This window comes from Antechinus flavipes, chromosome 1 (assembly GCF_016432865.1).
Source record: "Antechinus flavipes isolate AdamAnt ecotype Samford, QLD, Australia chromosome 1, AdamAnt_v2, whole genome shotgun sequence".
NCBI lineage: Eukaryota > Metazoa > Chordata > Mammalia > Dasyuromorphia > Dasyuridae > Antechinus > Antechinus flavipes.
In genome coordinates, this window is record NC_067398.1 from 26,910,007 (window position 1) to 26,925,909 (window position 15,903).

At 37.7% G+C, this 15,903-nt stretch overlaps 1 long non-coding RNA gene across 1 annotated transcript; it reads left to right on the plus strand.

Annotated features, from left to right (window-relative positions):
• Window positions 1–297: 297 nt before the first annotated feature.
• On the plus strand, window positions 298–15,683 carry LOC127547868 (uncharacterized). The gene is made up of 3 exons (XR_007950286.1): window positions 298–459; window positions 1,781–1,871; window positions 13,026–15,683. It is a non-coding gene; the product is annotated as an uncharacterized LOC127547868 (long non-coding RNA).
• Window positions 15,684–15,903: the final 220 nt, after the last annotated feature.

Below are 15,903 nucleotides of genomic sequence, written 5' to 3' on the forward strand. Positions count from 1 at the left end.
ATATTGCTGAGAATCAAAGCTACCATATATTTAACTACTTTGTATAGATTTTTATTTATTGATTTTATTGATGCTCTATAGACATCTAGGTGATTAATGTCTTCCCCATTAGATTAGATTGTGTAACTGGACTGTATTACATTCTTTATATCTTTATCACCCAGTGCTGGAACAGCACAAGAGCTCAGTAGATGCTTGTTTATTGGCTGATTGATTACTTTAAGAGATTTCAGGTGGAGAAGGGGAAGGAAGTAGGAGAATAGGAAGGAGAATGGGCATTATAAGGCTGAGGTTTGATGCTTGAAGAAACTTCTTAACAGAGCTATCAGAAGTTGTAGAGTTTATTTGATAAAGATTATAATTTGCAGAATTGAACAACACCAGAAGAAAACATTCACAATTGGGTGGTCAAGGAAGGCTTCCTGTGAGTGGGCGCTGGAGTTGGACTTCAAAGCAGAGGTAAGGAGAGAATTCATTCTAGACGTGTGTGTGTGTGTGTGTGTGTGTGTGTGTGTGTGTGTGTGTGTGTGTGTGTGTGTGTGTGTGTGTAATGTTTTGTGTATATGAGAGAGAGAGAGAGAAATATAAAGAGACAGAGATAGAGACACAATAGACAGACTCATGCTCAAAGATATATCAAGAGACAGAAAGACACACAGAGACAGAAAAATAGAGACACAGAGAGACAGAAAGACACACAGAAATAGGGACAAATAGAGAGACAGAAAATACAGAAAGAGACAGACAAACACACAAAGACACAGGGAGACAGAGAGAGAAAAACACCCAGAGAGAAACAGAGGCAGAGAGAAGAAAAACATGGAGATACAAAAAGGAATACTGCATTTAGAGGATGACAAGCATATGAAGGGCAATAAATTAACATATACTCATTCTAGAAAGTTGCGCAGAACCAGACTTTAAATGCAAAGCTATGGCATTTGTATTTTATCCTAGAACTAATAGGGAATTGGTGAAATTCTCCAGCAGAGCAGTGACCTAGTCTTTAAGAAGATTTTCTTTTTGGCTTCTGGATGAATGGATTGGAAAGGGGATGTCGAAAGTCCAATGAGCAGGACTTCTAGATCTACCAGCGGACTGGCCAATGGCTAATGGAAAACTGGTCAATGAGTCTAGTTCTACGAGCATCAGCAGAGTGCAGTTCTCCCTACAGAGAATGGTGGGGAACCTGATTCTGGGGAAGTCACAAGGATATGGAATGGAAGCCCTTTGGAGAGACTTTGTAGCATTTGCAGACAGCCATTACTGGAACTTTTATGATTCTGTTAACCATGTGGTGAACAGCTTCTTTGGTTGTGCCATGTAGCAAAAAATGAAGATGCCTTTACAAGAAGCATGAGTGAGCTTCATCCTTTCTTGCTTCATTTAGCTTCATCTCTCAGTTTGGTCTTCTTCATTTATCTGACTTAGTCCTGGATAATAATGGCAGCTGGCAAAATAGAATGTCTTAAGACAGCAGAGGTAAACTCCAGTAGAAATGGAGGCCACTAAATAATATATAAAGATCCCTGTGAGCTGCACATTGATTTAAAAAACAACATATTAACATTGTCTGTGTTCTATTGTATTTTTTATCATGTTAAATATTTCCCAATTATATTTTAATTGGTTTCTAGCTGCACTGGGAACATTGTGGGCCGTGTGTTTGACATCCCTGTTATAAGACAAAAAATCTTGGATTTTTTCTCTCCAAATTCAACATGTGGTCCATGAACACAGCCCCTAGTATTTTGTTATAATATTTGTTCTTTCATTTTAGATGAAGGAAATTAATCTAGAAGCAAAGAGAAATCTTTGGAACCCAGCCCTGAACTAACTGAGAGGAATTGCTGCATTTGGATGTAAACATGGTAGGTTCCATTCTAAGTAGAAATTCTCTTCAGAGACGAAAGTAATGATTTCTGTTGTTATGTTTTGGAAGTAAATACATCTTTGTAAAAGCTGATTAACATTAATGTGTTAAAAGGAACTTGGATCTTAAATACTGTTTAGTAGCCTCCATTTCTATTGGAGTTAGCTGGGGGCTAATAGCAGAGTTGACAAATCCTGAATGAGGGCTTAAGTCAACAGTATTAAAAAGGGGACACTCTAATCCCACCGGTGTACCCCTAGGTCTCTGAAGGGGTGATACTGTAGCCAACCTTGCTCTGAGAGGGTGAGACCAGAGATATACTTGCTAGGTACTGAATTTCAGAACTGGTAGGAAACTCAATAGTCATTGAGGACTATTATAATAAAGTGTGGGGAAGAGATGATAAAGTTCTGATCTACTGCAGTAGCTGTGTGAGTGGAGAAAAGGGATTGGAACCAAGAAATTTTATGGACATAGAATTTGCAACTGATTGGAGGTGGAAGTGAGGGAGAAACAAATGCTTCTGTAAATGATGCTGTGCTTGAAAAAATACTGACTGAAGAGAGGGTGATGCTCTCAGCAGTCCTAGGAAAGTTTAGGGGAGAGAAGGTTTATGAATACCTTCTGGAGACTGTGCCAATTGATCCTGGCTTCCTCCATCAACCTCTGGGGTTCCTTAGGTAACTTTTAATGAATGGTAAATTCACTTAGCCAGCTCTTAAAAGAATGTGCATTCTGTAATTTGGCCCTGTCCACTGTTACAAGAGCTTTGGGAACCAATCCATGAATTTAATGAAATACTTAAAATAATATCCCAGGAGGCTTTAATCTTGATAATTACATATGCACGATTATACCTCAGATGTATCAAGTGATTGTAAAGTGAAATATTTGCCCAGAATTTTGATTCTTTTACTTAAAAGAAGTCATTGCAATAATGATTGGTTCTAAATCATACTTTCCAGTCTCAGATGACCTGATGGGAGAGAAATCTAATCTAGAAAGACAAAAAGTTCCAATGTTCTATTGAATCTTTCTCTGTTCTGATAAAAAAGAAAACCAACAGCAAACTAATTAATTTCCTGTTTTAGCAAAAGGGCTTGATGGAGATTTATTTTCAAGGCATTGACCAATCTATCGTTAATTCCTCCCAGCTCTCCCCCGAGAGGTGTCTATTGGAGTCCAATTCCACTAAGTATATTATTTCAGTACTTGGAGGGGAGAAGATATTAAAAATCTTTTGGGGAATGTCTTTGTTTTTTACATCGCTATCATTTACAAATATATCCCTTGCTCCTTCCCCATTTAGTAAGCCATTCCTTGTAACAAAGAATAAATGAGACTTTATTTTTTTAAAAAGCACTTAAGCAAATCTAATGAATACATTAATAAAATCTGATTATATATACAATGTTCTGCATCCTATTTCCTTACCTTTTCAAATTAAGGAGAGAGGTGCCTTTTCATATCTCATCTTTAGGGCAAGCTTATCATTATGTAGGGGTCACTTTTTTCTTTTTTTCTTCCTTCCTTTCCTTCCCCTTGCTTCCTTTTTCTTCCTTTCTTTTGTTTTTTTATTTCTTTTCTCCTTTACTTCCTTTCCTTTTTTCTTCCCTTCTTCTTTCTTTTCCTTTTGCCAAGATCTCTCCTCCTTTCTTTTCTTCTTCCCTCCTCTCTCCTTTTTTCTCTTCTCCACTCCTGCCTACATTTTGTGACAAATTCCACATTTCTTTCCTTTACCCTCATTATGATCCAGACCAATTGGCTCATTTGCTGCTCTTCAAACTCATCTCTCACTTCCTTGTCTTTGCACAGCAGTTCCCTATATCTGTTGTACACTGTCTTGTTCACCTTTGCCTCTTTCCGGGTTCAGTTCAGATGCCACTTTTTTAATGAATTTCTTGATCTGATGAGTGTTCTCCCTGCCTCAAATTTTATATTGTAATTATTTCAATAGGAATTTATTTATAATTACATAATGTATTTGTTTAAAATAAATAATTAATTATTGTAATTATCTTAGATGCAATTTATTATATTGTAATTTATATTGTAAATATTACAATAATAATTGTAATAATTACAATTATTATAATTGTAATTATGTAATCAATATCCATGTTGCATTCACCCAGTTTAGGTGGAGCTTCCCCCCAGTCTTTCTAGCACATCCTATTGTATTGTCAGTTATCCTTGAATGCAGTGTCAGTTTTAAATTTTTGTCTTTATATCTCCAGTGCCCAGCAGAGTATTTGTAGATAGTAGATACTCCCATGTCTCCTAAATGATTCCAAAGTATCTATCAGAGACTCCTTGAGAATGTCCTTGCACCCTTTCTTCTGTCCTCCATGTGGGTGCTTGCCTTGTGTGAATTCTTCATTAAATAGTCGTCTGGGAAAACCTATGCTTGGCCCCAGTGGGGCTGCTCCATTGGCGTTGTGCTCTCTGCAGTAGAATTTGAATGCTTGCAAGTTCAGCTTGAGAGAGGATCTCCACGTCTAGTATGTTGTCTCACTAGGTGAACTTCAGAATTTTTCTAAGACATTTCAAACAGTAGCAGCTCAATGTTCTGGTTTGGCGCTGGTAGGCTGACCAGGTTTCATGGGCATACAACAATAAGATCAGTACAATAGACCTACAGATCTTCAGTTGATAGGCAGTCTAATAGCTCTTTTCTCTCACACTTTCCTTCAGTCTCCCAAGCAATGAGCTAGCTCTGGCTATGGGTCAGAGCTTTGTCTATGAGTATCTCCCTGAAAGTCGACTGCCAAGGTTAGTAAACTTATTCACAGCATTAAATATTTCTCCATAATTGATAGTTCTACATAGAGATGGTATAGTGCAGGTTGGTGGAGAACCCATGTTGTCAATTATCAATATTAGTACAGATGGCAGAGAATCAATCCATACTGTGCTGTATCTTAGCTTCAGTATTGAATGCATAATCATCTGTGAACAAAAAATTGCTCATCAGCTCTCTTCCACTTTAATTTTGGCTTGGAGACTTTTCAATTTAATTTATTTATTGAGAGAAGACTAGTACCTCTAGTCTGAGCTTTTCAGGGCTGCTTTTTTGGCATCCATCCGATCCTCCCAACTCTCACCTGTGCTCCAAAAAGGTGTAGCATATTCAACAGACACCATGTCATCCACTGCATCCTGTCAGTCAATCACCTTGACTTTTGTCTCGTCATTGAACTCCAGTGACTTTGGAAGAGCATGTGAGACCAATGACTTCATGCAAGTATCCTCATTTAAACCCAATTAATGCATGAGTCGAAAGATTTCACCCATAAAGTTTTACCATTCTTACCTACTTCAAAGTCCTGTGGCTATAGGCAAGTGATGAAGCAGGTGTGGATACACTGGGAGCTATAGTCAGAATCCTGCCCACAGGTGACACTGGCCATAGGATTGTTTTCTCACCAGATTGAAGAGGCAGTGGGATTAGGCAGCCCCCTATTAATATCTTAATAGTACTTTAAAAGGACCCAATCATTCACTTCCTGACATGAGAAAGGGGCTTGTAAAGATTCCCCAACAATTGTCAACTTTCATCTAACCTAACTCTGGCCTCTTAACGCAGCCGATGGGGTTCCTACATTCTGGTTGAAACACATATTTTGCAGAGATGATTCTACTCTCCATTGGTTCATGAAATGTGTGTACAATGATGGATAAAAGGAAATCCAGTTATACTTGAAAGATGTACAGCTCTGGAGGAAACTCAGCAGGTATGGACAAAGAGCAAACCTGAGTGAAACAAGGCTAACAAATGAGGACCAGATTACTGAAGATAGAAGCACTGGGAATACCAAGAAAGATCAACATGGTCTTTGCCCTCAAGGATCCCACAAAGGACAAAAATGCAAGTAATCAAATTCATTGAAGACATATCCAGAATAGATGAAAGATAGTTATACAATGAACTAAAGCAGGGAGCTTTAATTTTGCTTTCTCTCTCTTCTCTCTCTTCTCTCTCTTCTCTCTCTTCTCTCTCTTCTCTCTCTTCTCTCTCTTCTCTCTCTTCTCTCTCTTCTCTCTCTTCTCTCTCTTCTCTCTCTTCTCTCTCTTCTCTCTCTTCTCTCCTCTCTTCTCTCTCTTCTCTCTCTTCTCTCTCTTCTCTCTCTTCTCTCCTCTCTTCTCTCTCTTCTCTCTCTCTTCTCTCTCTTCTCTCTTTTTTCTTTCTTTCCTCACAGAGCTTGTACTATATCACAACAACTTCCTTTAAGCTTGGAGGTGGATTGTCAGTTCTGACAAAGAAAAAACAGCATAGATACTGAAATTCAGAGCAGATGAATTAAAAACTATTCACTTTTCCTGTTGATTCTAAGCTCCCTCAATTCTGTCTTCCCAAACTGTATAAGTAAAGACCTAAGGTGACTCAGTCTGCAAACCAAATGGTCATGATGACTTCAATATGAGACCATCTCTACATGATGTTGTGGAATCTGGGGTGAAAGAAGCTTCATTGGGAAAGAAAAACATGCAAAACCAGATGTGTGTGTGTGTGTGTGTGTGTGTGTGTGTGTGTGTGTTTAAAGAAATAGTTGGGCATAGTTGGAGATGTAGGAGTGTTTAGGCAATCTGCCATTTTCTGATGTCATCAACTGCAGACTATTATCACAAAGTGCTCTAAGATGACAAAATCACTCAACAGTTCCTAACTCAAACTCATCATCTCAGTTTATAATTATTCACCCTAGCATTCCAAATCCAATTCCAATCAATAGCCAATTTTCTTCTCCTTACACTCCCTTGGGCACTGAAGGTACTGTGTCTCCATGCAGTTCTCATTTTGTCCAACTTCCCATGTTTCTTAGGATCACAGGTTATAGAAAGTCTAGCTTAATTCCACGTGACAAACCATAATCGAGAACTTCTCCAAACTCATGATTAAGTTCTTATGACAGTAGAGTTGTCAAAGCTTATTTCATAGTTCTTTCTTTCATGTCCTGAGAATAGAAAAAAAAACTCTTCATATGACCAGTTTTCCACTGAGAAGACCCCCAAATGCTAATGAATCGTTGATATTTTCATTGTGGATGATCTTCTCCCCATTGGTGCAGATCATCATTAATCTATGTTTTTCATTGTTATTCACATCCAAATCATTCCATAAATTTGCCATGATGAGGCCATATATTAGCAGCCTTCTTTTGTCATCTTGACAATGGAGTATATGTGCTATCTATCAGTTATATTTCATCCATGTCACGTGACCAGTCTATTTTTTTTAAATTTTTACATTTTTTGATGACTTTGTTTCAGTTCTCCTTCATGTTTCTTGGTTTGTTGTATCTAACAATCTGCTCATATCTACTTTGGACCTCCCCTTTGCCCTTTAGGTGACATCCATTTTTAATTTTTTTCAGAGAACGTAATAATCCATGACTGAACCTATTCAACAACATTTGTTCTTGAAGACAATGCTAACAGGCCACCAGATCTGGCAGCTTTTACCCTGAAGTAAACGCCCTTATTAGGAGTCTTAGCAACAAGGTCTGCTTTCCAAAGACCAGCTTAGCTGAGTATAGCAAGGCTCATGACCAGCAGGCTGGTCATTTGGTGATGAATGCTTTGGCCATGGCAACCCAGGAAACAAAAGAAAATACAGAATAGCTAGGTACCACAGTCAATGAGGAAAATCAACATTTGCTTTGTGTGAACTTTCTAGGGGAAACCTCAAACCAACTTTTGTATATCTTTCAGGAACTACAACTCAACTGATTCCTCTTTACCAAAAGAGTTCATTCTCTTACTGGGGCTTAGGAAACTAATTTTTTAAAAAAAATATGGTTAAAGATTGAGTAAACCTTAAGAGAAAACATTCCTTTAAGGCTTTGGCAGGAGCCAGATTTAGAATGCATCTGGAGAGATGGGTTTTCAAGCCATCAGGACTGCAGATGATGTTTAGTTCTTGTGACATTAAAGTTGTCAAAGCTTATTTCATAGTTCTTTCTTTCATGTCCTGAGAATAGAAAAACCTCTTCATATGACCAATTCCTCCCCATCCCATCCTCCATAAATACACACAATCCCAAATCCCATTAAATAACTCTGTGGCTTTGCCTGTTTTGTGGTAAGTATTGTTATACTTGCCAGCTGGGGCGGAGCACCCTAAGCTCTCCAGAGTCTTCACTTCTATCAGAAGATGTTTCTATCAGACAGATTTAGGTGAGTCTTCTCTCTGAGCATCATTTAACCGAATTTGGTGGGTTCCCTGTGCTTTGGCTTTTGGTCTTTACTTTGAAAGCCACAAAGACCAGAACTTCCAGAGTTCCCCATAGCTCATGTTGCCACAGACAACTAAAACATTCCCATCTTTTCAGTATGTCCCATTTTGCTGCTGACTTTCCCAAAGTCATTGCTTGAAATCTGAGGAATGGGAAATGCAAGAAAGCTAGCACTTGAAAAAGGGATAGCCTTGACTATTGGGAGCAGGGAGGTGCAAAGGATCAGAGGACCTTAAATCCAACCCTCTCATTTTATAGATCATTTTACAGACCTAGAATTGGAAGGGACCCCAATGATTATAGTCTAAGTTCTCCTTTTTTAAATCCTAGGATCACAAGTCTAGTACTAGAAGCAATCTCAAAAATCATATCTAGACCAGTGATGAGAACATGAGGAAAATGAGTTTCATGGATGTTAAATATCTTTCCCCAAGTCATCATCAGTGTCAGAAGTGGGATTTAGACCCCAGACTTCTGATTTTAGAATTAGGGATCTTTTTATCACCCCAAGGGGTCTGTATATTTCTCAAAGCTTTTTTTTTTTTTCACCTCTCAAGAACCCTGTTTTCCCGGACACTTAATTCTCTAGTGTGCTTACTCCCTCTCCTTCATCTCCCTCCCACCCTACACTTTCTCAGAAAGTTTCACACAGATCTGGTTGTTTCTTGGTCATTTGCTTTAGGCAAGTTGCCAGTTGGCTGCTCCTGCTGCTACAGAAAACAAATCTCTCCACCATTTCTCATGTGTCACTCACCCAACAAATAAACTACTGTCTTGGGCTTACACCGATTCATGCAAATGACCCTGTCTTCCTCTCAAGATTAAATACTCTTTGGAGGCAGGGTTTTTAAAGATGAAATATGACTGGTTGGCTGCATTGTGGTCTTTGGAATGGGCAAAGGGTATTTTTTAGTGGTTGTTTCTTTGCTAATTAGCAGGGCTTCTATTCCCTGTTGCCTCTTGTTCCTTTAGGCCCTTTGTGGGTAGATGGGGATGGCCCTTGAATTTAAAGTATGTGGCTTGGGAATGTTATTACATTTGCTTAAAGCTCTTCAGTTCTCAGGGATTTTAGAGTAAGTCACGAGATCCTATTGACTTTATACATGGAGAGGTAAAATGAGACGTCATGGCCTAGTGGAGAGAGGGGCCTACGAAGCCCTGGGTTCTACAGGTATGCTTATGACACATATTAGCTGTGATCTCGAGCATTTTCTGAGACAAACTTATTAAACATCTACCAGTATGTCACAGTATTTCATATGCCAGAAGAGATGGAATCTTTGCACAGCTCAATCCCCTGTGCCTAGAATTTAATCCTCTCTCCATTCCTCATAAACTAGCTCTCTTTCAAAGCTCAATTCCAGAGTCACCTTGTGCATAAAAAGCCCACCTTTATTCCTCTAGGCTGTTTTTGTTCTGGATCCCCTTAGCAATTGTTGCTTATTAATTATTTTGTGATTGTGCTGCAATCCCTCTTCCTTCTCCTGCAACCACCCCACCAATGTAAGCTCCTCCAGGACAGGGCTTTGGGACATGGGGCTTTATGTCCTCAGTCTTTAGCAAATACTAGGCCCTTGGTACATTCTGGTTGAATGATTGTTAAATGAATTCATATAGGTTTGGTAGGGAGTGAAAAATGAAGCCCTCCCCTTCACAGGGTATTAATATATACAGTATCATATACTATATAATATATATATAGCAATATATACAATAATATATAATACAAAAGTATTATTAGCATCTTTATTTTATAGAAAAGATGGTGAGCATCTGAAAAACTAAATGGCTTGTTTGGAGTCTCAAAGCTGGATGTTAATTATCCCAATCCAGATTCATGCTCAGATCCAGCCACACTGTCTTTCATGTCAGGCGCTGTGGCTTAGAACATTGTATTCCATCTTCATCTGCTTTCTTTTTTTATTATAGCTTTTTATTTACGAGATATATGCATGAGTGATTTTTCAGCATTGACAATTGCAAGACCTTTTGTTCCAACTTTTCCCCTCCTTCTCCCCACCCCTTCCCCCAGATGGCAGCTTGACCAATACATGTTAAATTTCATCTGCTTTCTTACCAGAATATTAATTATTTCCAAAGATCAACTCCTGTTGTGTCCCAAACTGGGACTATCAGAGATGTTAATCCAGATGACCTGGAAGGTCCCTCCTTTCCTTGTTTAGACATGGACATCCTATTTGAGTGGAAGCTCAATTCTTCTCTTTTGAATTAGGAATAAACCAGGCTCCTTCTTTCCTTCATTCTGACCCAAAACAAGCAGTTTCACCCGGAAAAATCAAGATGGCAGAACTTCATGAGTCGGGAATGTTGCTCATCAAATGCCCTCTACATTCACATTAATTAACTGCAGTTTTGTCTCAGTTGAGACAAGCTTTCATTCCTGGTCAGGAAGAATTTACTCATTTCTGCTTTTATTTAAGCAATGTGCTGACTCATCGCTAGCCTATCTGAAATAGAAATTCTGAGCCTGGCCCTTCCCACAGGTACTGCATAATGTAGAAGTCCAGCTCAGCAGACTTTGTATTTATAGAATGCTTTGAGATCCTAGAGGGGGAAAGATCTCTTGAAATGCAAGAAAACTAGAAGTGTAAATAGTTGTCCAAATTCCTAAGACGCCTTTAAACAAATTTTGCTGAATAATTAGATTGGGTTAATATGGTCCCATGTGGTTGACATGTGACTTTACTAGTTTACAAAGATACTGCTCCACTCCAGAGACATTCCAACTTATTTTTTTGGATCACCCCAGGGCCATGTCTCTCCACACCACAAGTGTTTACATTCTCAAAAGGGAAACTTGGAGGGATATTTTTGAACTGCTTAGGACAGGAGCATTTGAACTATGTGATCCATCAGTTTGGTTCTTCTTCAGAGCTGCAGACGTATCTACTATATCTTTGATACAGCCTGTCTTTCTTAAGATGAGATCCTTGGGAAGACCATGAAAAAGAACCCATTCTGATTATTTTAATTTGCTCACCAAGGCAATGTAGGAGTTCAAAACCAAATGAAGAATTGAAGCCTAAACTATAATAATGAACTATTGTTTATTTATGTGTTTATTTTTCTTGATATCCAAGGAGGGTGATGACAAAAAAACTGGATCTCATACACAATAATTTGCACATAGATTAGAGAATAACTAAATTAAACTAAAACATAGATTAGAGAATAATTAAATGATAGAGATAACTAAATGAATCACCACTTTAAAATGTAACAGGATGCTTTTAACAGTAAGAAATGATGATGGGAAGGAATTTAGAGAAATGATGGAAGACTGGTATGGATTGATACAGACTCAGGAAAAATGAAAACAACCTGAATAGAAACTACAGCATGGATAATTTGTAATATCCAATCTTTATTCCAGAAGACTGACAAGGAAGCTCATTTTCTTCTTGGGAGAAAGATGGGGAAGTATATCTATGGAATATAACTTTCTTAAGAGTAGAGATTTTCACCTTTTTATTTTTTTGGCCTTTATATAACCAGTGCTTACTATAATGCCTCATCTATAAGCTGATGATTAAGAAATGTTTCTTATTAAAGCTTTTCATTTTCAAAACACACACATGGATAATTTTTCAACATTGACCCTTGCAAAACCTTATATTCCAGATTTTCCCCTTCTTCCCCCCACCCTGTCCTCTAGATGGCAAGTAATCCAATATATGTTAAACATGTTAAAATATATGTATACATATTTATACAGTTATCTTACTGCACAAGAAGAATCTGATCAAAAAGGAAAAAAAAAATGAGAAAGAAAACAAAATGCAAGCAAACCACAACAAAAAGAGTGAAAATGGTATGTCATAATCCATATTCAGTTCCTACACTCCTTTCTCTGGATGCAGACAGCTCTCTTCATCCCAAAACCATTGGAACTGGCCTGAATTATCTCATTGTTGACAAAAGCCACATCCATCAGAATTGATCTTCGTAGAATCTTGTTGTTGCCCTGTATAATGATCTCCTGCTTCTGCTCAAAGAAATGCTTTTCAATTGACTGGAGAACAAGAATTAGGGGCTTAACAGTATATTATTGAAATAGGTTTCGAGGTTTATGGGAGCAAACAAAAGCTAGAGGAAGGATCATGGATTAGGAGTTAGGAATCCTTACTCTTAACAGTAGGGATTGCTTTATTTTTTGCCTTTGTTTTCTCAGCACTTATTCTAGTGATCGTCATATAAATGATGCTTAATAACTTCTTGTTGATTTATTAAGTTATTGGAATACTGTGCATTTGTTGAGTTTTTCTTTGCTGTTCCTTTTTAAAGGAGATTCTGTGGGAGGGATATAATGAGAAGATAAACAGCTGTCTGAGATGTAAAACACAAAGCATCTGTGAGACCTTTTTCTCTAAAAATAAGAAGTATTGAGTAAAATATTATTGACATTTGACCAGTTTTCCCCCCTTAGGTCCCAGTCTTAAAGGCAAATAAGAGGTAAGACTTCTATATTTAGGAAAATGTACAAAAATTTTCATTACATTCTATTTCCTCTCAGTGTTCAAGTTTCTTTTAGGAAGGCATTTTTAGTTTCTTAACAACTGATTTCTTCACACTTTCCTATGTCTTCCATCTAATTTTAATCTAACATATTTTGTGTCATTTTCACTGATCATGTAACAGAATCAGAGATACCCTAAAGCATTTTTTTTGGAATATGGGAACTTTTAAAATGCCAAATAATCATCATGGATACATCCCCTTGCTCCCATATGATAGCAGTTGTAGCATTAATGTAGTGGAAGTGGGGGCTAGGTCAAAGTAGAGCATGTTGAACTTCAAATAGACTCTTGAGAAATAACAGGAAGTGGGTGCTGGGAAGACTGTCTTCCCTTCCACCACCTGTTGTAATATTTTTTTTTTTTGTTCTTTATTTCAAGGAATCAGCAGTCATAATTCATGTAAAAGCACACAGCATTGACTTTGACTTGGCTACAAAGACCTGAAAATCTACAGCATTACCCAGGCCAAACATAGAAATGATGAAGATTTTTTCACCCTTTTCACTGGAATAATGCACTTTGGCACCTCCTTCAAACCTAAAGGATAAACATGTCTTAATGCAGCTCTTGGAAGAGGCTATAATACTAACCATACTTCCCCTTTGATCAAGCTGTTCATCTTCATGATTTATACCAAGCAAGATTAGCATGTCATATGAGCTTATGTACTGCATAGTGTGATAGAAAAGTGGGCAGTGGGAAACATCATCACTTAAACATACATGGGATTTGAAAACTTCTCCCTATCATATAAACAGAATCCTCAATTCAATATTAATTTGAAACAATGAATGCTAAGAGACACATAGTTTGATTCTAAAGAAACTCAAGTTGAAAAATTACCCATGCAATGTTTTGTCAATAAAAAGCTAGATAAAAAAAAGCAAGTATCAAAAAAACCCTCAAAGAATCTTCCTACATGCTCATAGCAGAGAAATGAGACCATTTGACAATTTTTAGAAACATCACTCTCTCAGAGAAAAAATAATTTAATGTTTTTACATAATCCCCAGATTTACCCATTTTATGCTTGTACCTAGTCATTTTGCAAAAGGAATTCATAGGGCCATAGAACTATAGATTTAGGGCTGGAAATTTTGTTCAGTCATTTTTTCAGTCACATCCAACTGCCCAGAGTCACATGGCTTAGAAGTAGCCGAAGTTGGATTTGAACTCAGGCTCCAAGTCCTATCCACTTTGCCATTCATCTGCCTTTAGATAAGATAATGGAAATTTGTAGTGGATCTGATTAGTGATTGTGAAAGTTCCTCTGGGCATGGTCAGCAGTATAAATCTAGGAAGAAATTAGGCAGAAGGTGGAGGCAATAGGACAAGGAGATAAGAAAGTAAAGAGGATGTTGTGAAGGAGCCAAGGGAAATCATTTCTTTGGGGGAAGAGATGGAGTGCAGGTGGATGGGAGGCCAAGGTGAAGAGCAACAATACATGAGGAGATGGAAGAATAGAGAGGGGAATTTAGAGTTCTGGATCACAGGGGTAGAATATTCATGATGAGAGCCAAGGGGATGACCATTACTGTGGGTGGCTAAGGGGAGTCAAAGTTCAGATCATGAGAGCTGACCATTAATATCGGGCAAAGCAGAAAACAGGGAGATATCTGCTCCTAAAAAGTCTTCATTGCCCACATGAAAGATGTCAGCACAGAGAACAAATGGAAAAATGATTCCCTAAAGGCGGGAAGGTCTTCCAGCTGCTCCTGTTTGTGGATAGCATTGTGCTGATTTCATCAAATATTGGAACATTGCAGAGCCTCCTAAATGAGATCATAAAAGTCATCATTGTTCTAAATGCAACCCATGGCTCAGATCCCCTCCCTGTACTCCTCTTGCAAAGAATTGGGACCCAAATGGGCCAGGTCTTGTACTGGCAGTGGACTCTTTCCTCTCTTGGCTGGTTGCTGCTATCCACAGTTTTTTCCCAGGAAAATCTTTGAATAAAACTCTTGTCTAGTTAGTTATTTTCTCATTTCTCTAGTTACTTTGCATTCTACTTAAGCTTGATGTATACTCCTGATAGAATATATGCTCCAGGAGAACAGGACCAATGTAATTTTGGCACTGTGTCCTCAGAATTTAGCATGGTAACTTGCATGTAGAAAGTTCATTTTTATTGTAGAGAAACAGAAATTGGAGAAAATATCTATAGGTGATTGTATATCAGGACTGAGAGAAAGAATTCTCTCATTGGGAGGAGAGAGACAAAGACAGGGAGAGAGGGAAAGTGGGAGGGAATGGAGGGGGAGATGGAGAGAAGGACAGACAGAGATAGGGAGAGGCTGAGACAGGAACAGAGAGAGAGACAGAGACATAGAAAAACTGAGAAAAAGAGACAATTTGGAGAATTCTTCTGTGTTATCACAATAGGAAATGAAGAAAAAGAACCTTAAACATAAAATTGGTCCCGCCTGAACTTTTACTTTTGGCTTGCTTTTCATTCTTCAATAAGATAATGACAATAACTGCCAACATGTGGAACCTATTGTGTTGCAAGTGGCAGGATTACTTTGGAGAATTTGAATTTTACAGGAACATGAAGCCACTGTACTAAAAGTATGTCTGAGTTACACACCTGCCAGCAATTAAGTCCCTCAAGTTTGATTTTATCAGTTCTCATGTGATTTGTGCTAATTATTACAGGCAACTACTTTGGGTATAAACTTATTTGATTTTTTTAAAAAAAGTTTTATTTATGTATTTTTTATTTTCCATCATAGTCATTTCCTAATATGCCACCTCATTGAAATTTTGCCTCATATCAAACAAAAGAGTTAAAATCAAGCCAAAAGGCAATTGAATCTGACAGTGTCTCATTTCACACCTATAGATCTCTCTAAGAAAGGGCTAGAAATATATTCACCATTTGTTCTTGGATATCAAGATTTTTAGTTGTAATGAATGTGAATTTGGCTATTATAATTGTTTTTATTTACATTATTATTGTAGTCATTGTGTATTGTTGTCCTGGGTCTGCTTTCTTTGCTGTGTCAGTTCATATAAATCTTCTCATGTTTCTCTGAATTCTCGATATTTCTCAATTTTTATGGAATAGTTATATCTATACCTCACCATTTGTTTAATTATTTCATGGTGAATGTACATCCACTTCCCCTCCTATATTTTTGAAAAAAAATTATTGTTGTTGGCAAAAAAAAAAATCATTGCTACACTTGGATTCTGAAGACCCTTAGGGAATCTTCCTAGATGCTCATGGCAGAGACATGAGACCATTTGACAATTC